This window comes from Nipponia nippon, unplaced genomic scaffold, assembly GCF_047370975.1.
Source record: "Nipponia nippon isolate SJK-2023a ecotype South Korea unplaced genomic scaffold, ASM4737097v1 scaffold_1, whole genome shotgun sequence".
In the NCBI taxonomy this organism is placed as follows: Eukaryota; Metazoa; Chordata; class Aves; order Pelecaniformes; family Threskiornithidae; genus Nipponia; species Nipponia nippon.
In genome coordinates, this window is record NW_028262290.1 from 101,689,002 (window position 1) to 101,716,191 (window position 27,190).

Genomic DNA, 27,190 nt, shown 5'->3' on the forward strand with positions numbered 1-27,190 from the left:
GAGAAGGCAGGACCCTGTGTTGCAAAGTAGAAAATTTGCTCTCGCAGCTTGATGGGTTAGAGGCTTGTGGTAAAATTACCACAAGAGTCTTTATAGCTAAGATCTAGACATAAAGTTGTACTAAACAGGGAATAGGGCACTGGAAAAAGTCAGTATCCAGTCAGTATGTTTCAAAATTTTGCCTAAAATAAGAACAACACGTCTCAGAAAGGCTATACATATGAATATCATCTCAGCCAGCACTGGATTTTGTGGCCAATAACAAGATGAGAAAAATATGCCTCACATTTCTGAATGGTTGATATTTAAAGGAAAGACAACATATGGCAATTCTTATTTCAGGATTAGAACATTAAGACAGGTTACAGTAGCACCTATAGCACCTGACTGCTAACATGACTCAGGACAGACATATGACAAAGCAAGAGAATTGTGCCAGTCCTGACTGCTTTTTCCAGTACCTACATGTAAATGTACTGGAAAGGTCAATAAGAGACTGTATTTGGATTTCACTTATCCTGCTGTTCCAATTTCAGCTCATGAACTAGACTGAAGAAGATTTGTGAAACACTGGACATTTAAAGAATGGCATAAACATGGTAAGGCACTCAGCCACTTGGATAATTTAAAATTAGTTCTGTCAAAGTTGATAGCCCCCTATATCAGCTACTGAGAGGCAAGTACATGCATCTCATCTGCACCTGCATAAAATGAAGTAATTGCTACTTCACTGATGGTTAACTATACCGATACTGGAGTGACTCCAAAACCCTGAGAATCCATTAAGCCTTTGGAAACCAGGTGCTTTTTTATCCATTGCTGCCAAGATACCATTCTTCTAGTATAAGAGAAGTTTAAGTTCTTAATGTTTGCTCCAGGCAGTACTTTCCAAACCACAGAGGGTCAGCAAAATAAAAGCAACTGCACCAAAAGCAATACATAACTGAGATTTGAAGGTATCAAGACAGCAAAAGATGAAGATACTCTGTTTTGTCATAAAATAACAGAAAAACAATTTAATCTTCCCACACTAATTTTAATCTTTGTTTTTCTTCAGCTCTAACTACTGCATCCAACATAAAAAACATCCCCAGGCTGCTGGTACCAAAATGGAGTTGTTCCGTCTAGAGACCAAAGAGTCTGATTACCATACCAGAAGAAACCTGGCAAGCCTTCCCTTTGACTGGTAGTAGCAAATTTATATTCCATGCAAGGCACTGGGTCTAGATTATTTCAGATTCCTTTCATTCTCTACAAGCAAGGTTACACAATAATCAGATTTTCTAGACAGCGATTTATTTGCCAGATGTTTGAACTTCTATGTAATGCTTTCAGTAACAACTTGGCAATCTGCACCCCTCCGTTTATTCTGCTCCATTTTCCTGAAGTCATGATTCCTACTCCACCACCTTTGATCCTCACCTTGGATTTGCCCTGTTCTCCTTTATCAGAGTTGCTGGTAGTCCCAGCAAAGAAAATTATTGCATCTGACTGCTCACAGCAACTGAAGTTCCTGTTCAATGCACAGATTTGGGTACTTAAAAGGGGTAGTAAACAAGAGAGACTTTTACATGGAATTAAATTGTCTTCCAGCTCCCTGCCAAGGGCATGCAAGACCTGCTGTGAGCATTGCTGTGCTGTGGGATTTGGGTTTTTTTCTTACTGATATGAATCTGAGGGATTGTTTGTTTAACTAAAACACTGCAATTGGCCATGGTTCATTCAGTCTAGTTGGCATCCTGTCTGGGCAAAAAAGTATTTCAGGTTGAAAAATTGTTCAATTTCCCTTGAGACAACAGTTGACACCTTTTCTACTCCATGAATTTCTTTCAGCAGTCTTTTTTGCAGCACCAGGTCCCAATATTTTTCTTCCACCACAATCCACACTGCAGTAACGAGTGGGCCATGATCTTTTTCAGGCATATATGTTCGTAGCAAAAGACTTCTCTTTTCTGCAGGATGTTTTTGTGAGTCCATTTGCTTTTGATTACAAACCTGTGGAAACCTTCACTTCAACCCAGTCATTTCCCAGATACCTATGCTAAATGATACTCACTACAATACATTGTCGTCATGTTTTATGTAAACAGTACAAGCATTATGTGCTGCTTAAGATGGCTCTGTCAGGGCACAGGCATTTTGAATCAAGGCATAAGCTATTTTCTCTTGGTGTTATCAACACCATGGAAAAAAAAAAAATCCACTTGCCTTTTCCTGAATGAGTATTGCCTGTAGGAAACCCTTGTAATTTTTAACATACACAGAGACTGAGTTACTAACCAAACATTCACTCGTGTTTTGCTCCCCATAAACAGACTGACTGCAAAAGCAGCATGCCCTTCTCACTGCTGCAGTACTTACACAAGCAGGACTGGCATGAATTGTACTCAATGGTTAATCATACCTTGTGCATGTTGTACATCTCTCTTTTTGATAGTTCTAGGCACATTTATCTCAGCTTGCAATTTACTCATGTCAGGTTGTAATCCAGCAGCAGATAGTCTGCCTCTTCAAAGTGTTAGTTTGCTTCCAGAGAACTGGCAATTTTCCTCATTTAGTTTTTATCCAAACTCTGCTGAGTTATCTGAAGCCTCTATACGGACCTATTATGTCCTTATTTGCAGCATTCCTCCCTGTGCATCCTCTCCCACCCCTTCTTCTGCCACTGTTAGCAATGCACATGCTGGCATGCCCTCCCAGGCACCCTGCTCCGTGCTCCAGGGATCTGTGTGATACTGAATGTGCAGAGCATCTGATACACAGTGATAATCTTTCCAAGCAAGCCTTGTCAAAGGCACCTTAGATGCAACTCATTGTCAAGCTTTAGTTGCTTGAAAGGCACTCACCTTTCAAAACTAACAGGCAACTGACAATTTTTACATTACTTTCTCTTCTTCTTGAGAGCCCAGAAAATATCCTCTCTCCCTCTTTTTACCCTTTTTTTAATGGATGAGTTTAAGCACACAATCTGCCTCTTTTTAACCATCTGGCAAACAAGTCAGATAGCCCAATTAGTTGGTTACAGAGAAGGACCTTAGCAACAAAAACAGTAATCCAAATTTCATCTAAATTTTGGTGGAAAAAAAAAATGCTATGCAGACCCTGGTTTTTGATTTAACTTGGGGAGAAAAATGCCACAAATAAGGTTTTATCTGGTAGTAGTATATCGCAAACAAAGCAGCAGTTCGGATTGGGAAATTTTGATCTTGAGTCTCTGGTTGATTATTCAAGTTTTATGGTTTGAATTCATTTAATGTGTCTTCTCTAAAAGACTTTCTACACAGCCCCTTCCACCTTCTGCCAAAGTGTTATGGAAGGTAAAAGCCACAGCTGTCAAATATTTATGATTTAACTGCTTCAGCTAGTACAGAAGATAGCAAATAAAGACTCAGAGAAATGGAAAAGCCCTCAAGCACGACCCAAGTCACCCCCCTGCTCTGAGGGAGCATCCACTACACACAGAAAATATCTGTCTGACCTGATCCTAAATTTTTTCAGTGAAGCATCAGCCAAACACTCCCCAAGTAGCCTTTTTCAGTGTTTCACCAGGCTAACAGGTAGAAAGGTTTTTTTTCTACTATCAGAACTAAATCAAAGTGTACTATTTTCTACTATATAAACATAAATTAAGCTAATTTCTCCCTCTTATAGGTAGAGAGGAAGACTGAGCCTTGCATCTTGATATCCTCTGTATATTGGACAGTCTATAACAGAAACTGCTAAGGAACTATTAGCTAACAAACCCCGTTCTCTTTTCATGTTTCCTATCAGGCCATGGTTTCTAAACATCTTACTATTCTTCTTAGATTTTTCTCAGTTCCCACATTAGAACAAAACATTTTATTTTTGAAGGATTTCAAAGATTTACATTGACAGCATGCTATCATGCTGCAACTAGTCCTTGCAATAAAGCACTGGAAGATGTTTACAGTAGCAAGAGTCTGGGTTCAGGCTTCAGAATTCCCTCTTCAAAGGTCATCTGGCCCAAGGCATCCATATTAAGCAATGCTCCCGTATGCAATTGCCTCCATCTCAAGTGCTGTTTCTCAGTGAGAAGCATGCTAATTTGTGGATTCATATCAGAAGCATACCCACCATCATCAATAATAACTGCAACACCTGGTCTATAGTAGTTCTACCATTTATCCTTCCTTTAGTTTCTTCACTTGCAGGTGCAAATGTCCCAGAACAAATGTCCTTTTAAGCACACCACTTTCCCTCCCCCATCCCCACAGCGTACCTTGGTTGCTAGTGGTCAGCAGAACACAGAGAAATGCCCATGAAGGATCCTTTTCAGTACATAAGGATAAAAGGAGAGCTGGGGAAAGAAAGGAGAGATCTTCATCATTTAACTGGTTAAAAATATCAAACAGCAGGTAGCTCCCAGGATAGTCAGGGGGTGCACACCATCATCATCTTGTCTCTGTCACAACCCAGAATAACACCACTCTCTGTAACAAGATTTGCCACTTTGCCCAGGTTGTGGTGACTCCAGCAAGGTTAAGGCATAGGGAAGAGAGTAAACGAAGAATGTAAGAGATGCTTTAAAAGCACACTTTTTGCAAGCAATTTTTTATTTAACAGTCCTACATAGGAGACACTGAGATGCAACCAACCTTCCAGCCCATTTCCTCCCTTCACTCCCACTGGTTTCTGGTCACTAAATAGTACTTTACAGGGAAAATGGCTCTTGCACATGGGAGATGTCAGAGACTGATCAGGACCAAACCTGAGTCAGAAAAGCATATTGCAACACAGCAATCTCTCCTGCACTGTCCCATCAGACGGACATAGTGTGGGAACCACGTGAAGCTGAGACAGTCTTTCATTTCCTATGCTCAGAGGCTTCCTTTCTCTCACATTAAAACCTAAGACCACTGATTATACATCTGATGTGCCAGTATGCCAAAGAGGCATCAGCCAAATTATTTTCATATTGCACTCAGTGAATCTCTATACAGACTGGAAATAAAATGTCTATATTTCAAGGCAGTCAAAGTACCAACATCATGGTCAGTCTGTCTGTCTGTCTATGCAGACCCGTCAGCCCCTTCTTGTTACTGGTGACCCAAGAAGGTATCTGTCACAATCAGCCAGGCAGAAGAAGCTATCCTTTTCTGAGGCAGAGAAGACATGCAGAACATGTTTCTTTGATACTGTCCAGAGCATCGTATCGTAATACTGTGAGTGTGATATAGAGTTACTAATCTCCTCTCCCTCTCCCCACACCCCAGGGAGAAGTCCTGCAGAATTTAACAAGAAGGTAACTAATCACCTTCTATAGAAAAGAAAGATTTATAAAGAGGTTATCCCTATCATCACAACATAAATATGGATAACTCCACTGAAGACAAAGCTCCACAGGAATAAAAGCATTGATCGGGCCTTAAAGAATTTTATGCAAAATTCCTTCCTTTTACAAGATTTTTGGAGCCATTCCACAGAAGAGATAAAATCCTCTATTCAGTTAAAAGGATGGTTACAAAATAACCTTTCATGAAGGTTTTCCAGTGAATTTTTAAGAACTTTTCCATTAGTACAGAATGATAATATTGTCTCCGGAAAATGCTTTGTTCATACAGTGGTACAGCACCTACACAATGCCTCTTCATCTGACCTATCACAGCACACAGAGGTAGTTAAAGAGAGAATCCATTTTATAGAGGATATGCACCACTTAAAAAGAATGAAGGTAATAAATGCTGTAACTACCAGCATTTCTTCCAAATGCAACAAGATACCCATTTAACTTAAAAATGGAAATTTAAAACCTATCTGCAACCATACAATTTGATGATTTTCCTAGTAGCTGACTGAGGAGGACAGACAAATGCTTATCCTGCTAAGACAGATTCACCTTTGGAATTAAGGCCATCGCTGCAGAAGCCAGGTAGGGGGATTTCTCAACTTCCAGGGCACAGAGGGTTTTGAGCCTTTGTTTAAAACCCTGCGGGAGAAAGAAGATTCATTACTGACAATGCGTTTTGAAAGAAGAATCATTTCATCAGTAGTGGTTTTGACCTCAAGTATGATTTTTCTATTGTACAGTTCAAATGAAATATGCTATTTCTAGCAATGCAGTAGCTCCAACTGGTAAAACAAATAATATTGTAGACAGAGAAGTATCTGAGGAACCAACTGTCTATCATAACGAATGAAATGAAAATTCCACTCCATTTAGTGTGCTCCCACAGGAGTAACGCACACAGCAAAGTTTCAACCAAATGGAAAATGCAATAGCAGCACTTAACTTCATTTTCTTGTATCTGTTCTCAATTTTACAAGGGATATACTTTAAACATCTGTAATAATTATACTCAAATTGTTTTTAAATTAAATGTCATGGAACATAGTTGAGAAAAAACAGCCTTCAGCTCAGGAATTACATATTGCTTTAAAACAATACATAACAATGATTAAGTAACTGCAGGTACATTTAAAGAAAGGATAGCGGGGAAAACTCAGTGGGATGATTTTTTCCCCCCTCTCCTAAAAAAGTTGCACATGATTGTCCCTAGAATCCCAGTAAAAGATTCCCTCCTCTCCCCCAACCCCAGTTTCCCCTGAAATCACAAGCCCTTTGAGGAAATGATGTACTATTGGCAACGTTGACATATCAGAAAGCTTTCATTACTTTCCACTTGACACTCTGAGTACTGTAAAGTATGCACATAGTTCTACTTCACCTGTTTGAAATTATGTTACCAAAAATGGTTTGTTATTAACAGGGATAAATAAAACTGAAGTATGTTTTTAAATATATATGTAGAGAGAAATGTGAGTGTGTGTATAAATATAAATATATATATACACACACACATACATATATGCAGGCTTGCTGGTGAAATACGAGCACCCTTTTGGGACAGGACCATCACAAGCCCACCAATTTCTCCTCCCCCTCTATTGAGCAGACATTCTCGGTGCTGACCTTCCCCTCTTGCCAAAAGTCCTTGAAGAGCCAGAGTGATGTGGAGAGATGTAGTGAAAGCTACAGCTGAAATTGCAGTCTGTCCAGATGGACGCATCAAGTGAAATTAAGACCACTTAGACTTATCAAAGTTTCAACCAAATTCCACATTTTTTTTTACATGACACCTGCTAACTTGTGGTTAAATCTGACTATTTTTGCTTCTATGGTAGGCTCTGTGAGAGAGTCATACAGCTGTTCATACTTAAGCTGGCTCACACAAGAGAGTGCAGCACTGCAAAGATGTAATTAATGGTCATGTGGAATAGGATGACTCACCATCTCTTAATAAGTCACAAGCGGTACAGTCATGAGCAAAACAGGCAAGTCACACAAAGTAGTTGCCATCATGTCCTTCTCACTGTGACATGCAGGAATGCATTTTGTGTCTTACAAGCTATAGAAAATCTGTCTCCAAAAGGTTATAGATACTTTGGTGAATAAATGTTACTGACATTGTATTGTGTACCCTTCTAGCTCTAAAGTACATTTGGTACAAGTACACACATAACACTCCTAGCTCTGGAACAGTTAACCTGGCAGTCTAGTTGAGAATCAGGACATCCATAGGTAAATGATTTATAAATTAAGCTTTTTTTTTTTTAAAGCATAACTAAAACTGAAGCACTATAAATAACCTGATTTGTTACACATACACAAACATGATCATTGTAGTTCCACTGACTGATAAAAGGCTGCTGTCCCAAATCATTTTCAGAGCAAACCCCAAACTTCCCAGTTCCTAAGCATTGAGTGGATCTCCAAATCTAACACTAGTGATCACTGCCCTAGTGAAAGCATTCCCCTCTGGCATTCTTAGCACCCTTCACTTCTTTCAGTAGTCATCTTTTTCCATTTTACCTCACTTTGATCCTTTCCATATATTCCAACATGGCACTGTTTAACAGCCTTCATACAAGTCAAAACTCTAACAAGAAGATTTTTTTTTTTTAACAGCCAGCACAGAACTTAGTCCTCCATGAACATTTGCTATGCAACACCACTATATCACTTCCACTTTGACTTCACTTTTCCCTTCACAGAAGCAAGTGAGCAGAGAACACATTTTAACAGAGTAACCTGAACAGCTCAAGCATTTCTATTCAATCATCCATATAAAAAAGAAAAGCAGTAAAAAATAACGGTTTCTTCACAAACAGCTCACTTTTTGTTTTTAAAAGTACTCAAGAGAAAAATCAGAATCCAAAAATTCATGTCAGATCAAAAGAAGTGCTGATGGACCTGAAACAAAGAATTTTCAATGCACTTAAAATTTTCGTTTCTGAAATGTTTTTTCTGCTTTTCAGAACTGCCAACAAACTGAACAACAATCTGTTCTTTACAACCTATTGTGCTCTTAAATTCTGCTATGCCAGCACATTAAATTGCAAGTGTCTTGTATCAATCAAAAGTGACTTCTCAAGGAGTTATATTCCTTGATGATAACCCTACCTATACTGAAGAAGTGGCTAAAGTCCTTTTTATAGCTTTTAAATTTGATAAAATGATTACACAAAATTTTGTTTCACTTTGCCTCTGTAGTTGAATTTGCTTAAGAAAGGGCTGACTCCAGCTTATTGTTTTTATATAAAATGACATTAGGAAGAATAATGTATTTAATCAGGACAAAACACTGAATATTTACTACAAAACTGATCTAGTCTTCTTGCAGTGGGACAATTCTTTTGTTTATTCATCCCACACCACCACCATGTTTGAATGAGTGAGCTTTTCTGGATATCTCCTAGTCACAGGTCCGCAGCTGAGAAGCCTAAAAGACTTTTCCCTTTCCACTCTCAAGAACAAGCTACAATAAAAATCTTCCTAGAAATTGTTTAAAAAGCATAAACCTACAGCATAAGACATTTTGCCCAGGATCCATAGATCCCCTTTACTTGGTCTGTCACGACTCACACACTTTTTAGGTTTTACAAAAACTTTTGACCCTTGAGGATAAATGCCATCGTCAGCACGTGTGGGTAGGCTCAGTATTGTTGTTGTTTTCTGCAGACCATCGAAAGACCATTTTCTAATTAAGCGATTTTTTGTGGTTGCATATAATACTGCAGAGCTCTGTGCTCCCTAGGAAAAGAGAAACTAATTCCATTCTTGTTTCCTGAAAATTTCAGAGCTTTGTTGAAGGCCTGGTTTTGCCCTCGGCTAGTAACATCAGTAACAGCTTTCCAATTTCAAAGTAGTCTTAAGTAAAATCAAATTGTGGCCTCATGAAAAAGAAAAAAAAATATTTTTTTTATTTTTTTTTTTTTACAGGTAGCACTTGGCAAAAATTCTAACAGGTAAAAAAAGACAGGTTTTATGAACCCAATGTGTTTAACATATCGGCAAAACCACTCGTACTGCAACAGACAACGGTCAGGGATACGGTGACAGAGAACAGGGAAAAACAGTTGTTGCCTCCACCTGGAGGCGGGATGATTGAAGCTGGCTTCCAGCTTTGTCTCTCTGCTGTGAAGACCAGCCAGGAAAGAAGTTCCTGTGCCAAACTGGGTGAACATGTGAGGAGGCACTGAGAAAGGGCAAAATATTGAAACGTGAACAAAAGGATGGTCTTAAGTTTTCGTTACAGAAATATTTGTAGTGATTATTTTAATGCTTAAGCAGGAGACTTTTTTTGTAAAACAGTACCTTTCTTGTGCTTGGTTGCCACCTTCAGAGAGTAGCACATACTCATCTCCAAACACAGGCACATCAGCCCACAGAGCACAATCTTTCTCTTATCAGGGACAGTAGACCTGAGACGCCAGTTCACACCTGATGCACACAAACTCCCTTTCCCTAATTACAAGACTCACTAAAATTCATGTAGACAATGGCAGCCCCATATAAGCAAGCCAGTTATTTACCCCCTCCAGTGGGGAGTTTCATCACCTGGGTACTGCTCTGTGCACAGGAGGAATTCCCTCGAGGTGAGCTTTCCGTGGGCAGTGCCCATGGGAACAGATCTCCAGCCGCTAGCGGCGTCACACCGCCTGTGCAATCGCAAACATCAGGAGGAAAGATGAGGATTGACATTTCCATTTATCCACTAGAGACAACAGGCGCACACATACTCATCAGCTGATGAGCAGATCTGCTAAGCCAAACCTAGAACCCCATTCCCTGCGCCCTCGCTAACCATATACCAGCTTTTGTTCACAGGTCGTGCACTCCTTGCAGCCCGCTAAAGCAAAGCTGGCCAGGGTAGCTTGGAACAAGGGAAAGGAGGAACAGCTCCTGCCATCATCCCCACACCTTGGCATCTACCAGTTCATAATCAAGGAATTACTGCTGAAGTAGACCCAGGTATGCAGATATAGATTCACAGGAACTCTCACAATGCCAATTTTTTTGTTTGGGGTTTTGTTTTGGCAGGGTTTGTTGGGGGGGGTGTATTTATTTATTTATATTTCACCTGGGTGTAACAGATTACAATTAGGCCCAAAGGGGTTTTACTTTCATTGATACTCTCAGTGGAAGGTACGTTTACGTCAAGAGATCACTATGTATTCCTAAAAATAACAATCTGGCCAATTATGCTCTAGGGCTTTACAAATCCTGCATGCCTATAATTTGTCATTAACCATTAATTTCACCACCAGCAGCATGATAAAGCTCTGAAGATTTACACCAGGAATAGATAAGAAACTACATCACTGCAACAGGAGGAAACCCCCAGACTCCCCTGCTTGGAGCAGCTCTGGAGACAGGGCTTCAGGTTCCTCATTTTGTCATCACATAGCAAGACAGAGGACTATTACCTTGTAAAACCAATGCAAAAAAAGCATGGAATTTCATCTCACCAGAGAAACAGAGCTATCATCTTTCTCAGGGCTCATTTTACGCCCTCATAAGAATCTGAAAACTTCAATCACTAAAACATGATCAAGTCTGCAATAAACTATACACTGTATATACTTTACCTCTTTTCAGACTGCCTTGCTTTTAAGTCAGAGTGCTCAGAGGCATTTTGTCTGTCTTTTCATTGGTGTAGGACCAGGAAAGTTTCCCTGATGTTTCAAGGCATATCTTAGTCTCAGGTTAAGTTAGCAGAGTACTGGAAACAAAGCAAAGGCTAAGTTGTGCAACGGCACATTTAGAATGGAGCTATAGAAAAATTAAGTGTACTTACAAAGTTATTACTTTTTGATTTTAAAAAACTTGACCAAGTATTTTTGATTGCTGTTCATAGACAGAAAGGGCTGAATCCTTCAACTGAATGTCACTGGGGTTTTGGTGTTTAAATCCAGATCAATCCCAGAAACTCTGGATTATTGGAAGGTTTCATTTAATTTGCATTATGCTCTTGATGCCTACAAGGCTCTCGCAGGTCCAGACTTACTTTGCACAAGGGCAAAGTTACTCTTGCACAGTACAACGGAAATGTCAGTTCCTGTGATTTTTCCACCCCTTTACCCCAGCCTTACAGATATATTTTTTAATTCTACGGACTTAAATCAGCTACTAATCAGAGCTAATTTCCTGTGGAAGATGATGTTAGAAAGACATCAATTCATGCAAAGCCTAAAATCCCAATCCACAATGCTGACTAGCAATTAAACAGGTTCCAGAAGAGTGCTGGAGAATATGCCGTTACAAGCATATTTAGCATCCAACTCTGTAAGATAAATATGTGCACCAGCTATAACAACAGGACAGGACTTACCACATTTAAATACTGAATACTACACTAATCAGTGTCCCAACATCCTACACATAGGAAGTCTTTCCTCATTTCTATGGTGATGAACTTATACCATGAAACTGGAAATCTAATTACACTTGCTTGTAACTGTGACCACAGAATATAATTGCAGCTATCGCCAGCCAAAATAATTGGACAGCTGTTCTTAAAAAAAAAAGCTTCCTACTTGACTGGAGATACTCTGATAGGAAGGAATTCAGAAATTTAACCATTAGCATAAACAGAGAGGAAGAAGGGAAGGACAGTATCAGGGAACATTTCTGAAATATGCATTGAAAAGGGAGTGAAAATATAGAATTTAATTTGCTAAATTAGCATCAGCATTGATAATGTTATTTAGAAATTACTTCACATTGAAAGCAAAATTATAAGGAAGCCTTCCTCAGTTGCATTATGCTGTCTGGAGGAATAAATCTTAGGAGAACATGAATCTGGCTGGGGACAGTGTGAGACAGTCTGGTGACAACAAAAACAAGAGGAGACACATGGGGGAAGAGAAAGGGAAAAAGGGGGGGAAAAAAAAAGGAAAGAAAAACACCACAAAAATCAAAGAGAAAGAAGAGGACAAGGCTACTACCCTTCTTGCCTTTTAGTCATATCCAAAATACTGTAGCTCTCCACCTCCAAAAATGTGTTAGACAATTTCCTAGCAAAGCACAAGATTCTGCTGTACCAGCAGCAGGAACAAGGCAACAGCAAGACAGACAGTAAGGGCAGTAACAGAAGCAGGACAAGAGCCCCCAAGGCAGCAGCAGTGGCTTTAGCACCTGCCACATCTTCTTTCCTCCCCAGCCATAAAGCAATAGGAAAAAAAAAAATATACACAAAAAGCAACAACAAAAAACAAACCAAAACATCTTTTTTCTTCTTGGCAGATGAATCCTTTAATTCACCACCTGCTGCCCAATTCTAATAGCGGCATGCAACATCCATGAATGCATTGCAGAAGACCATCAAGGAGCCCATAGAGTCTCTAGCACCAAGAGCTTCTACTTAGCAAAAGGAAGCAATAAACCCCACAGCGGTCCCCCATGGTTTATGAATCAGCCGCCAACAATATTTTACACGCCATTTCTGACTCAATTAAAACAGCAGATTGTGGCATTGCTTATGATCCAGGCACAGCAACAGCACTTTGTTGGGAGGCGGGGGAGGAGAATGTACAGACATGCTCATGGGAGATCAAGGCCTGACCTGTTCCCTGTTTTGATCTCCTACTGCTTGGGATATAGGAAGAACAGGACCAGAATTTGCCTGGTGGAGAATAGGAAATAGCAGCAGCAAGACAGATGGTTAGGAGGGGAGAGAGGACTTGTCTCTTACTTGTCTCCTCAATCCAGGGGACTTTTACACCTAAAAGTCTGCCCCAGCAGAGTTACTCTAAACGTCAACGTGATGTATGACTTAGAGCAGCTCTCAAGCTGGAAACATCCACAGAAAAGTGGAGATGACCAGACCCACAGGGCAGATGTGAGACACTGCCAGCAAGAGGGCCCACGGAAGTCGGGTGGAAGGAACCAACACACATATATTGCATTACATCATGTTTTCTGAAGGCAGACACCTAAAAGCTAAACCACAAAAATAAGAATAGCATAAGAATCAAGCCTGATTACACCATAACACCACCAAACGCATTCATTGTTTTTTAAAAACTGCATGAAAATTCAAAACAACAGCAGAGCCATTGAACCCTGACTCACTAATTTTGAAATATTTACATGTATCACTTTCATATCAAAATGCTCGCCTTAAGGAAAATAGGAAATGCAAAATATCTGTAAAAGATCTTTATCACTTGAATGTCAAGTCTGCTTTTGATGATTTCCAACACGATTAATTTATCAACACAATTATACATAAGCAAATTATATGCAAATAAGGAGAATTAGTAATATTTTCTATATGTACACTTGCACTGAGTCTACCTTTAGTCTGTAAAAATAACATGCATCTATTCCAGATGAGTTATGAACTGGGTTTATAGTTGAGATTTCCCCAAAAGTGCTGTCTGGGAAAAAAAAAAATAAAAAATAAATTACATTTAAGCAGCAGCTCTCTTCTTTCTATGAATGGTGTACAATAATACAACGAGCAGTCAGTAGAATAATCCCTTACCCACTTTTTTTATTTGGTAAATGGTGTAATAAAGGTAAGCACAATTTTCCAGCAAACTTTGCTAGCAAACAAACTCAGATTTTGGGGGACACAACAGACCATGTGTGTTCTCAGTGACAGCTTTCCTTTCAGGATACAGTCACTGTACAGGATAGTTCACCAGTACAACAGCTGCATTTCATCTAGCCTGCCCCATGCGCTGAACGGGACAGGAGGCCTCAGAATACATACCATGCGACCCCATAATTTTATCGCTGCAAATGCACAAGAGGGAAAAGTTTTGAAATTTAGGCTAACCTACTTTAAATACCATAACACTTGGAAAATTGGTTTCATAATCTAAATAACTTCCTTTTGCTATACTACCCTGCATACGCTTTCCCACTGTTCTTCACTTCTTTAAAAATGTAACCCTCTGCAGATGCCACGAGATACGGTGAAAGGGCATTGCCCATCCTCTCCCCTCTTCCCATTAAGCAAATTGTTTAATTAAAACTGAGCTGGGAGGAAGAGGGAGAGAGATATTTTTCTGCCCTTTCTGTGAGTTAAATTAGCTCAGCAAAGGATCCAGGGAGCACCAGGGCTGCTGCAGAAAGGATGAGGGTAAATTGCACAGAGTTGGAAAGAGTTAGACCTCCTCTTTTCAGCATCAGCAAGCTGCTCTGTGCTCTCAGCCTTAAGCAGAACTATAATCTAATAAGGTAAAAAAACAAAACCAAAACCACACTCTAATCATTAGTCATCAGCAGGGTTGGCGCGCTGCACATGCAGTGCTGCGCAACGGCACGTGATACAAGATTTATCCTCATTAACTAGCAGCAAGAGCAGACGGTTATTTCTTCTGACGAGGCAGGAAAGTAGCGGCAGGTGTGGGAGAATAGGTTTGTGGGTGAAAGAGAAGGAAAAGCCTAGTGAGACTCTCTTCAGCAACAATTGTGTTCTGGCACGAGCATGGTCTCGTAGCACCTGCGCAGAGCTAAACAGTGCATCACAGACACTGCTGAGAATGTAACTGCTAGAAGGGAAGCAATGAGTGCATGTCTTATGTCTGAGCAAAGTTTTGTGGGACAAGGGAAAGTACTTGTCTAGCTAAAAACAACGCTATAAGCTGTAGCAAACACTGGTTGTATTAAAACTTCAAGAAGGTAAAAAAAATATATATTTCTCATGAGAGAGGTTAGAAGCATAACTACAAGAATAGCAAATAGCTCTTCCTATAACAGATAAGAATTTGGGTTTGTCTCCTCCTCAAATGGAACTTTTCCAAGTTAACAGGTAATGCAACAGATCTCCTCCAACTTTGCTCAGAAATGTATTCAATTGCAAAAAAGTGTTCCACAAGAGTGATTTTATATGTATTCCAACAGTTCATAAAGAAAAATATAGATGAATCAAATTGCTTTTCACATTTCTCTCTTCATTCCACATGGAAGCAAAAGAACAATATCTGTAGGGCATGGAAAAAGGGAAGAGACTCACATATTTTATTTCATTTTATTAGAGCAGCACCAGCAGCAGGTTTTTTTAAGTTTCATTTAAGACTGGATTTGAGGAAGTGTTCCAAAAGCTGTTTGCAGCATGCTGGACTGAAGGACAGCTTCACAGGTTTATGAAGAATGAAGGAGCTGTGGGAAGCTCCTTCTTGCCAAGTTGAAGCTTAGCCAGAGAGCATGTCATGCTCCTGCCTCATCATCTGCACTAACTACAAACTGCACTGAAGGATTAGCAACTCAAACTTCTTTCTGTGGATCTGTCAGTGACCATTTGACAGTGAGGAGAAATATTACAAGGTTGTAGCAGGAGTCAGCTGAAAGCCTTTTTACCCTCTGCAGATGGTACCTGAGCGATAACCCAGTGCCATGGTTTAACCCCAGCCAGCAACTAAGCCCCACGCAGCCGCTCGCTCACTCCCCCCTTGGTGGGATGGAGGAGAGTATCGGAAGGGTAAAAAGGGAGAAAACTCATGGTTTGAGATAAGAACAGCTTAATAATTGAAGTAAAATAAAATAGAACAGTTAAATAGGTAAAGCAAAAGCTGCGCATGCAAGCAAAGCAAAACAAGGAATTAATTCACTGCTTCCCATGGGTGGGCAGGCGTTCGGCCATCCCCAGGAAAGCAGGGCTCCATCACACATCACGGTTACTTGGGAAGACAAACGCCATCACGCCCAATGTCCCCCCCTTTCTTCTTCTTCCCCCAGCTTATATACTGAGCATGACGTCATATGGTATGGAACAGCCCTTTGGGCCAGTCTGGGTAAGCTGTCCTGGCTGTGCCCCCTCCCAGCCCCACCATGCACCTGGCAGAGCAGGGGATGCTGAAAAGTTCTTGACCAGTGTAAGCACTACTTAGCAACTATTTAGCAACAGCTTAGCACCACTTAGCAAAAACAAAAACATCAGTGTGTTATCCACATTATTCTCATCCTAAACCCAAAACACAGCACTATACCAGCTACTAAGGAGAAAATTAACCCTATCCCAGCTGAAACCAGGACACCCAGTAAGACTCAGACACACTCCCCAGCTCTGGGATAATTATCACAGTAGGACTAAAACAAAACTAGGGTTATATGTACCTGCAGAACCCAGAAAAACATCCAAACTCTGGGTGAACATCCCAACTCTTTGTTGAGATGAGCCCTAAATACTCAGCATTCTTCCCCTTAGCCCCTCTCCCCACCTTTATTTTTGAAGCTAAGAAAAACCTCTGTTCCTAGGCCAAGACAGAGACACGGTGCATGCCATGTCACCAGTCTCACTTATGAGAGGCGGACTCCGAGGCATCTCCCTGCTGCATAGTCTAGACATAGCCAAGGAAACAGCTTGATTAGAGTAATTGAGCAGTAAAAAGCTTCAAGAGAGTTGAAGGTCTCTGAAAGCATACAGGACAACAGAAACAGATTTGTACCCTTAAGCAAGAGGAAAAACAAAACCAAGATAACTTCATTTCTGATAGCAGCTGATGCATAAAAGCTTGCTCTGTCTTGGTTTTTTTAATAGCTTTTTAAGTCAGGCAAGAGGCAAAACTATGCAACAGAATTACAGGAATTTGAGGAGTACTGCATGTTACCAGAAAACAAATCGTTTTGGAGGAGACACAAAGAAGATAAGAACAAAACAAACAAACTGTTATAGAACTTAGGAGCCTATCTCACAAATTCAAAGGGAGTGAGGAAAAGGGCTAAGCGTGCTCAGGGGGAAACCTCATCACGGCAGACCTGGCAGGCAGACCATTTCCAAACTCCAACTTTAATACTTGACCACACAACTTGAATTTGAGCAGCAGAAGCCACGGAGTCCCTACTGAAGCTGAAGGAGGACTCGGAACTGGCATCCATCCAAACCTGGGCATGCCGAGGCAAGTCAAACGAGCTTGCACCATATCCAGTACAAGAAAAAGAAAGGAGGATGAAGCCTGAGCTACTTCACTAGCTCCATCAGCACATGCATGCCAAGCTCAGAGAACATGCCAGACTAAAGAAACAATGAAGGTGGTTTGTGGCAAAAATCTTAAAATAAACAGCAGGTTTGTTAAGTTTTCAGTTCATCACAAATGCATGGACAATTGCCACCAGCAGTAACATTGGCACTGAAAGGGAAGGCATGGGTGGGCCACAAAAGCTGGGGATCAAGTGTGATGCACTTCGAAGAGGCTCTCGCGTAAGACAGTTAATGCGGTCTCTGCAATCTGCTGTATGCGAGGTCATATGAAACAGTGACTCCACGCCGAAATACACTCAAACCATATACAGCCTCTCTCTAATATTAAAGGGTGAGATAAATGGGCTGAGTAAGAAAGAGGCATATAAGGCAACAAGAAAGAACAGAAGGGACAACTGCAGAATAGAAGCAGCAAAATATAAGGAAAAGTGGAATTACAAAAAAAGCAACAAGAAGTTCAGTGAGGCATGAGAACAAAACTAGTTCTCTCATATTTAGGCAGCAATTCAAGCAGCTGTTTTTTCGGCCTTGGCCCCTGGACGAGTTAGGTCCCCAGTGCAATAGCACATGGAATTGGAGCATTTTTCAAAAACTGGTAAATAACAAAACAATTGAAACTTTAGTTCCCACCCTCACCATGCATTTCTACTGATCTGATAATGTTTAATCATGAAAGCTTGGGTGTCGTAGCCTGCCTGTTGGGTTCTAGCCATCGCACATGAGGGAAACAGCTTTTTGGAACAAAGATGTAGAAGGCAGCCATGAGTGTGCAGATCCATCCCGAGCAGCAACACCTGAAGAACGAGTCTGCTACTTAAGAACAAAGGAAAGGCTGTTCTTTCTGTGCCATGGTATACAATCTTTCCACCTCCTAAAGAAAAGTTACATGGCATACAGGGAAATTCCGTTAGAGAAGCAGATGCTTTAAAAAATTATCTCTCTTCTGGGTGTCCTTAGTAAAAAGAAACGTCTTAAATCATTTTCAAATAGAGATCCAATAAAGGACTATATGCACTGGTAGAATAACACTTTCTGGGTATAGCAGTATGCTTTAAACAGTTTTCTGCAGTACTTCGAACAGTAGAAAGCTATGTTTTGTATTGCTCAAGGACACAGTCCTCAATGAAAGCCACAAACAGGCTGCAGTACAGTTTCATAAACACTGATGTATTCTGCAGGAGAGTGAGCCAAAGGAGCCTCCTGAATACCTGCGGCCTTCTTGCCACCTCATCTGCTCTCTGTGCGTTCAATAGGGAAAAAAAAAAAAAAAGAAAAAAAGAAAAAAAAAAGAAAAGCAGAGTTAAAAGAGATCCCGGAAAATTGAATTCTGCCTGTTTTTTCAGTGTGTGAATACACATCAAGAGCAACGATACCTCCAGCAAAGTACCAACTAGCTGTGCTGCCACAGAGCCATTCCTAGCTCAGAGCTGCCATGGATTTTGGTCAGTACTGAGTTCCTACTGTCAAAAGAGCAACAACAGTCATCATCTTCTATCATGCCTCTCTAGGCATTTGGCAAATGTTTGCCAGATAGATGGATTTTTTCAGACTCCTTTGTGAGTCAACTTGGGTGCTATATACCAGACCAGGGAACATAATTTCATTTGGAAAGGTTATCTGCTCTCTAATATCTATTCTGAAAGCAGATCATGTTTCCGTCTACCTTCAACCAGACATTTCTCTGGGGTTTTTTTTTCCTCTTTTTTAATTTTTTTTTTTTTAAATAATGGCTTAATTTTGCCAAGGTTACCAATCAATCATTTTCCTGTTGTACATCTGAATATATATCAGGCATATTGTGCAAGAAACACTGCTTATTATGATGAGGAATAGGCATCTGTGGGTGCCACACTAGAGGCAGAAACCCATTCAGTCACAACTCACCTGTTCTCTTGTCTGAAGTTTCTAAGGTTAAGAAATTTTTTTTAAAGCACATAGAATTATTGCAACTTCTACTGTACAACTTTTATATGTGCTTATGTAAAAATTGTTACCATTTATGCAGAGGTATAATTGTCACTGCCCTCTTATGGGCATAGAAGTCAAAGCTATTACTCTAAACAGATTAATGTGAATTCTATACTCTATAGTATTTCAATAGCTCAGTCACCAGTTTTAATTAACACCAGACAGAGGTCAATTATGTGCACGTAGAATGTGTTCTTTGCCTGTTATTTATTTGCAGTCTGGAAAGAGTATGCACCAAGTAAAAGCTAAGACAGTCAAGAAAACTGTAGCACTTATTAATGACTTGATATTAAGAAGAGAGATAACATTATCCAGAAGTGAATGACATCCACTGATTAAAAGATTGAAGTTAATTTGCCCTATCCCAGATCTCATTTTACTTTTCTGGGAACTTCATACTTCTTTCTATAGAGAGGAAAAAAAAAAAAAAAGAAAGAAGAAGAAAAAAGAAAAGAGCAGCACCAGATGCAGATGATATTGAATTTGAGTATATGCACATACACAGTAAGATTTCCTGAAAATGGCTGGCAATGATACAGTGACTCTAGTAGTTCTCTATTTTTTCAGTAAGCCATGAAGACCAATGATACACAATGACAGATATGTAATCACCTGTTAAATGCCATCAAACATAACGTATTCCTAGTCATTTTGTCTATGTTTGCAGGTCTTACTCCCTAAGAAAAGGTTAAGTTGGCTGATTTTTTGCAGCCGCCCTAAGAGCAGCTGCTTTCCAGTAATAGCACATTTTAATCTTATCAAGCATTGTATTCAGCACCCATATGAATCCAATAAAGTGTTATACATGCTTGGTTCATGCTTCAGTGTTGTCAGCATAGAGATAACACCCCTGCCTCTCCCCTCCAACTCAACAGGATCAGTTGGGCAATTCAATCACCACTGAAATGAGTTTTGCCTTAGTGAATTCCCAATAGCAAGCGGAGGGCCAAGCTCCTATGTCTGCAGTCATTCAAGTTAGCACCAAAGAATATTTGTGGGATTAGCAAGTGGAACAAGGCAGTCGCCAGGCTGCACCTTCTCCCAGCCAGCAGCACATACCTCATGCCTCCAGCTACACCCCTCGCAACCAGGGCACTGATGAAGTGCTGACAGCTCATGAGCAAACCAGATTATCTTCTCAGTTCAGAGGCTCATGATGAGCATTTTTGTTTTGGAAAGTATTCAAGCATATGAATAATGTTTAAGTCCCTTTTTAACCCAGGGCTCCATTACAAGAGTTACTCAGTGAACAATTGCCAAGGGGAGTGTTGAGCCCAGGATATGAGAGTTTTTGCCCTTCACAGAACGTTTTGAGTTTGGAGAGTTTAAAAGAGCTTCTGGAGAGAAAACAGTGCCAAAAGAACAAACCATGAATAGAAACAGAAGGATCTGATAACAACACTAACTAGCTAATATTATGCAGAATATTAACTGCTTTTTAAATTAATCTTCAATTTTATTCCAACACTTGGAGTACAACTCCGTTGAAAAGGGCCTATAGTGGATTAAGTTTCTTATGTCATATCAGGTACCCGGTAATTCCAGGCTAGCACTACATGTGTAAGCCAAAGTTCAGGCACTTGAAGTTTTCAAGTTTTAGCTAATAGCATCACAAACTTCTCTGCAGTCAAACTCACTAGCTATCCTAAAGCTGTTTAGAAACCAATTTTTCATTGCTAACATTAATGTAATTATTCCATTTTTATGTTAGCCTAATGTTATCGCTTAATCAGCCAGAGAAAAATGGCTGCATCAAGAGAATATATCTTTATAAGAAGTCACACTTATAAAAGGCAGAACATTATGGAAAATTTAGTAATGCTTTTTTGTCTAGCAGTTAAATGATTAGCCGTTAGATGCTGGCTGTAGAAATTAAGTAAAATACTATGCCACTCTAGACCATTTACTAAGTCTCCATTAGAAGAGGATATTAGCCAACAGTATTTTATCTTAGGATTATTTCTTTTTCTGGTTGATGAAGGGAAGAAAAAGAAATCTCAGAAGAGTCTTTCATTTTAGAGTAGAAAAAGCTGCCAAACTAAAAGGGTCCAAGAAGTCATACTACATGCAATGGAAGAGGAAAAAATTCTCATTGTCTCCCTTCAAAGATGTGGTTACAGTCTCCAATAGCTCCCTCCGAGCGCGGCACAGAGCAGGTTGCCTTGCAACCATCCTTGTGTGGCCCAGTAAGCAAGTACCAAGCAAGTGAAGAAACCGTGTTCAGACCCACCTGCCAAAGCCTTGTCTCACACAGCACTCATTGCCAGTGAGGCTCCCCCAGCCCACGTGGACAGAAGTGTCAGCCATGGATTGGACAGATGTGATACAGACCTAGAGAAAAAAAACCTTCCCTAGCTGATCTGGAAGACCACCTTTAAATCTCTTTCTTCATATAACAACAAATGTGTTATTTATAAGAAGTCCAAGATTTGTTTTTCCACTTCCGTATTATACATAAGCAGCTTCACACAAGCATAAAAGAATAGGATGCAAGGATCAAAAACATTCACAGTCTCAGCACTGCAATTCAGTAAAATTAATCAGACCACACAGAGAGGCAAAGATTGAGAAAAAGGCGAACCAGGGATATCTTTTACTGACCATCAGTACAATAGCTAACTAGATTAAAGGCTTCTGGACTACATTATGAGATGGAAACCACAATGCATCACTGGATGAGTTAGCTAGACATTTAGCATAGACTTGACTTTATCAGGAATCAAAACACTGAAAGCTCGGGTCAGACTGAGCATCAGCAACTTGTAAGAACTCAGCCTACAATCAGTAGAACATTCTGAGAAAGGAGAAAGTAATGCAGACCACAGGAAGGCTTTAAAATAATTTAAAAATAATTCATATCACACAACAGTACATAGATTGATTTAGTGAATTAAGAAATCCAGTGATGAAAGGTAGATGGCAGCAAGTATTTAATTCACAAATGTGGGAAGACATTGTGTAGTGCTAGAAAAAGTGACATTAAAAGTCACTTAACTGAGGCTTAAAGTCCTCACTTATAATGAAGGCAGCTTAGAAGGATCTTTCTAGGAGGGGCTCACAACAGACCCAGAGATTGTGTGCACAGATGTCCTGACATGGGTTCAAGAGCTAAAAGCTATTGGTGAACCTGCCAGCACTGGAAATTACAAATGTGAGCTGCACATAAACACACATATAAAATTTTGGTTTTAAAACTGTGAGGCGAAAACCCTGGTCCTCCAGCCAACAGGAAGGACTCACCAGTCCCTAGCACTGCCACGTCCACAGACTTTGTAGCTCAAGTAGGTACAGCAAAAGCTGAAAGGCAGGCAAAAATGCAGTGAGACAAAGCCAATATGCATCTGTGGAGCAGAGTTCCCTAGAACAGCTTGGTGGCACCAAGGTTGTTCTGATACAGTTTTCATACAGCAAAGAAAGCCTCTTTAGAGGCAGCAGTAGCATTCATACAAGATGGCAGACCTCCCACTTGGAGCTGAAAACAAGGAAAAAACAGTTCTACTTAATGTAACTGCCCTACAAGTTCATCCTGTCTGATAAAACTGCAGGGAAGAAGGAAAACACAAAAACAGGTTTCAAATCTGAACCATATGCAGTGAGTTGGGATGGAGTTGTGAAGAACATCAATATGCAAACAGTTTTCTTGTTTTTCAGGAACACCTGCTTCTATACCAGACTCATCACTGTTCAAGATCTCAAGCTTGCCAGCTGCCAGGAGGAGCTGATCCCCTTCTGTCTCCTCGGGCAGGAAAGAAGAGGCTTCCCTAGCCTGCCCCATCACTAATCATCTCTCTCACTTCTCCAGGTGTGGAAAGCATGTCCTCTAACTCACCTAGACACACTTCTCACATTCAGCTTTCCAGCCAAAAAATAATTTCCTGAAAATTCTCCCCCTTTTCCTCTCCAGAAAAATAAATCCTACTTGTTTCAACCAGCTCTACACAGCACTAATACAATGATGTCTCCATAACTGTAATAATACAAGTTTCACAGGTCAGCTACCAACCCCCTCTCTCCTTTGGCTTCAGTACAAGCTTTTCTAGCCTTTCCCTGGCCAGGGAAAGCTACATACAAACCAGACAGCCACCTTGCAGATGTGCTTGGTACATGTTGATTGGTAACATCTGTAGGTTTGCATGGCTCCCTTCAAACCCAGAAGAACTGTTCACCTTCTTACTTGATTGCCATGTTCACAATTCCACTTTCTTGAGCAAGTCTGGTATTTGAGGAGTCTGGGAGTAAATAACTACTCTCCTCCCCTTGGTAGTGAGTTAATGAAAGCCCAGATAACTGGTAGGTCTCTGTAACTGCATTTGGTGCCCAATTCTCAAATGAAAGTTTAAAGAGGGCCCTGTAAAGTCAATACACTATTGTCCAGAAAGCTGCAAAACATCCAAGAGGCAACCAAGACATCTTTTGTAGTTCACTTGTACCACCATCCCTGACTTTATATTGCTTAGAAAACGATTACTCATGGTCATTTATGTGAGCAGTATTGGAAAACGTTCACTTCAGAATTTCACCATTACATTCATCTAGCCACTGGAGTGCCTTCTGCAAATTATTTTGTCCACAGCACAGATGTGAATCCTTTCCCATATATAGGTATCTGCAAAGACCATGCTGTCTGTACTGACAGAGTTACACCTTCAGTACTTCCGATGTCATTGCTCATAATTCAGTGCTATGACTCTAAACCTGGAGTTGATCTAAAAGGACAGGAAGCATTTCAGCACCCTGCCATAGACTGCTCTCTAGACCTACACAAGTCTCTATCATGATTACAGGCTACTATACACATCCTCTGAAGCCCCACTGGGACAAATCTTTCATCTCCTGTGAAGTAACTTGGTACAAATGATTAATGGAATCCATGACCACAGACAGAACACTGGTACCTTTTACCTGTTACACAATGTACAACACAAGGTATTTTTCTCTGTGAACAATACTAGCTACTCAAATTGTCCTTTCTACAGGGAAACTTCTTTTTTCAGGGAATCTTGTCCAATCTCTACTCAAATGCATACTGACAGAATGGAGCACAGCCTTACAGATAATGAATTTTAGAAGAGTTCACAGAAGAGAGGGATCAAGGTAAAAGCAACAAGGAGGAGGATGAATGTCAGCAGCTGAACCAGAGGATCACTCTTTCACCCACAGTCCATGCCAGCCATATTATGCTACTGAATGACTCTAAAGAAAGTTATTCAATAACAGACTCCTGTCTGTTACTTTGAGAGGCTTATAACTCACTGACTTTAGGAAGATGTTTAAGCAAGAAAGTTTGTATCTTGGGGGAGGAGGAGGAGAGGAGAATAAAGGTGAAACAACAACAAAAAATATTAACAGAAATCCAGTAAACGTAAATGAACATGCCAGAAATCCTGTCTGTAAACCAGAGCAAGCTCACTACGTTGTACATAACCCAAACTGAGTCTACACTTTTGCAATTAAGACAAGATTTACAGATTTAGGGAAAGAATATATAAACTTGTAGCTTTTTTTATTTTTAAGTAAACTAGTATTACCATGAACAAAGCCAATTCTGCCTTATTAAAGCAAGCAGTTCTTTAACCTTTACAACTGTTAACCCAATTCTGATGCCTCCCCCTTTACTTCAAGCTGCACAAAACAAAAGAACCAGTGGCAGAAATCACAATGCTCCTCAATCACATCAAAGCTTGCCCTGAAATCTTAAGACACTTGATAAAGCCCCTTTGGCTCCTCTAGCAATGAGTCCCTGGAAGGAGATGCTACTCACAGCTTTCTCTGAGCAATAAACCTTTCTTCACAATTAAAAGGTACAGGAAGATATTGATCAAAATATAAGCCGTTGGGGCATATACTCATTTAAAAAAAAATCTCAAAGAAAGAAGGATATTTAGAAGTCAGAATGAGATCAGGGTCTGACAACTATTCTTAGCTCTGGATGAGGGGAAGATCTTTTGCTAATACGCTGTCTTAATATGTTTCTTTTTAAATGTAGTTGCTTATACAGTGAGTAGGCTTCTTCAGAGTCTGTTTTAAGGGATGTAGCAAGATAACCAAAGTTCATGAGGAAAAATCAGTTTACCATACATGGGGGTCATTACACTCAAGGACTCTCAGATGTATGGGGTAGTTCCTCACTGTTTCCATTATATCTATACACACATACATACGCATAAAGTATAATCCTTCTTTATGAATGGAAACAAAAAGTAAAGAAGTCAGTCAGATCACCCTTCAGAGGTTTTGAATCCATATTCATCTGTCTAGAGAAAAGTACAGGAGCTCACTAATGACCACTATTAGTAGAGGAGCTGTTGCATGGCCAATTGAATCTGACACTGTTGAAAAGCCTGTGTGGGATAACTGCAATTCTCAAGTTGGCCATCAACTAATTATATTAAGAGAAAAGATTAGAAAAGTGTCTTCATATGACCATCTCAATTGCTCAACAATGAGAGTTTTGTCCATTCCAGGTTTCATTCCTGTCACGTAACTTCTGTGCTGCAGCAGACAGCAGGAACATTTAATGATAAATGAGAAATGACCCATCACTTCCTCCTCAACAACTCTGGCTGTGACTCTCTTACTGTCTTCTAACACTGCTATTTCCCCTCCCTACCTTGCTTTTGTCATCTCTCATTAGTTGTAAAATACTGATTTACTTGTCCTCCTCCTGGTGATATTAACAATTATAAGTTTTCATATGAATGTCAAAGCTATGTAGATGGCAATTTTAAGCTTTTTGTCTGCTGTTTTTCTTTGGTTTTTTTCTTTGGTAGAGGAGCTGGGGCATAGAGCACTGATTGGGACTCAAAAAACTACATGTCTATTCCATGTCCCGGCTGAGGCTAAACCTCAAATCATATTTGTGTCTTTGTTTTCCCATCCTGTAAAATAAAGGTCACAATATCAGCCTGCTATAAATGTATGTAGACACTACTGAAACTGCTACAAATGAGGGAATTAGTACAACCAGCATTTATAGTAATATTTTATTTTTCAGTCCATAAACCTTAATACAAACATTTATGTTCATTCTTCTGAAAAAAATACATATGAAAACTTCTAGCAAATCACCCTGCAAGTCAAAATTCCAACTTATATTCAAGTATCAAACTGCCTTTGACATTTAAGCAACCATAAATGGAAGTGGAAAAGTTACCTTTCTAGAGACAACTCCGTGTGTTCAAGTCAGTTACTGGAAGTGGCTGAAAGCAAGGTTTGCATGGTAAATAGAACAAATGAGACCAGGAGGCTGCAGAACAAAGTAAATATACACAGTGTGGCAAAATGGTCTTTGCGGACTTACTTATTTCATTAGTCTATCGCTAACACTGACAAATTATATATGCCAAACTGGGTATTTTCTGTGATCTATTAGACATTATTCAATAAAAAATTAATTATGCTGCCAGTCCAAAATACTCCCCTGAAATATCTTATTTTGGCATCAAGGATTCATTTGACAATCTTGAGACAGAAATGCCATTTCACAAATATATTGTTGTCTACTTAAGTGTCTAGTGGGATTGGAAAATGCATTGAGCTGGGAGGAAGAAAAGGAGGAAGGGTGAACTGAGGAACACTGGGAAGAGTTATCATTGCATACTCATAAGACAAGCATCGAAGAAAAATATACAGTAAAATTATATAGAACAGATTACTTGTATATGATGTTACAGTTCAGAGGTATGAAATCTCTGAAGAAAGCTTTTGAGACTATTTAAGCAAAAATAAAATCTGTTATATATCATTTTAAGACCAAATGAGAGACTACTGAAACTGTTAGTTACTGGAGAAAATTATCATTGTTGCCCACATTGAATTTCCAAACATGGATCTCTAGTTTGGGGCACTGGGGGGGAAAAAAACAACCCAAACCCAAAATAAATAAAACAAATCAAAAAACAACTCAACATCCGTAAGGTCTTATCTGACATTTTTCCTTTTGCTAGCACCCTTCTGGCTCAGTCCAATCATTTGAGGATGAGCCCCAA

At 39.9% G+C, this 27,190-nt stretch overlaps 2 long non-coding RNA genes across 5 annotated transcripts in view; one reads left to right on the top strand and one right to left on the bottom strand.

Annotated features, from left to right (window-relative positions):
- LOC148057521 (uncharacterized) overlaps nucleotides 1-23,080 on the top strand; it is a 59,378-nt gene extending 36,298 nt beyond the window's left edge. The window contains exons 2-5 of one of the 4 annotated variants that reach the window (XR_015700021.1): nucleotides 537-599; nucleotides 1,058-1,186; nucleotides 10,130-10,273; nucleotides 22,854-23,080. This is a non-coding gene — a long non-coding RNA (uncharacterized LOC148057521). Of the gene's footprint in view, nucleotides 1-536; nucleotides 600-1,057; nucleotides 1,187-10,129; nucleotides 10,274-10,569; nucleotides 10,783-12,547; nucleotides 13,405-22,853 lie in introns of those variants that run through there. The other 3 variants (XR_015700024.1, XR_015700022.1, XR_015700019.1) reach the window with 3 other exon arrangements.
- Nucleotides 4,254-27,190, bottom strand: part of LOC148057522 (uncharacterized) — a 74,634-nt gene continuing 51,697 nt past the window's right edge. Inside the window, exons 2-3 of the long non-coding RNA XR_015700028.1 lie at nucleotides 5,858-5,947; nucleotides 4,254-4,318 (exon numbers count right to left, since the gene is read on the bottom strand). This is a non-coding gene — a long non-coding RNA (uncharacterized LOC148057522). The remainder of the gene's footprint in view (nucleotides 4,319-5,857; nucleotides 5,948-27,190) is intronic.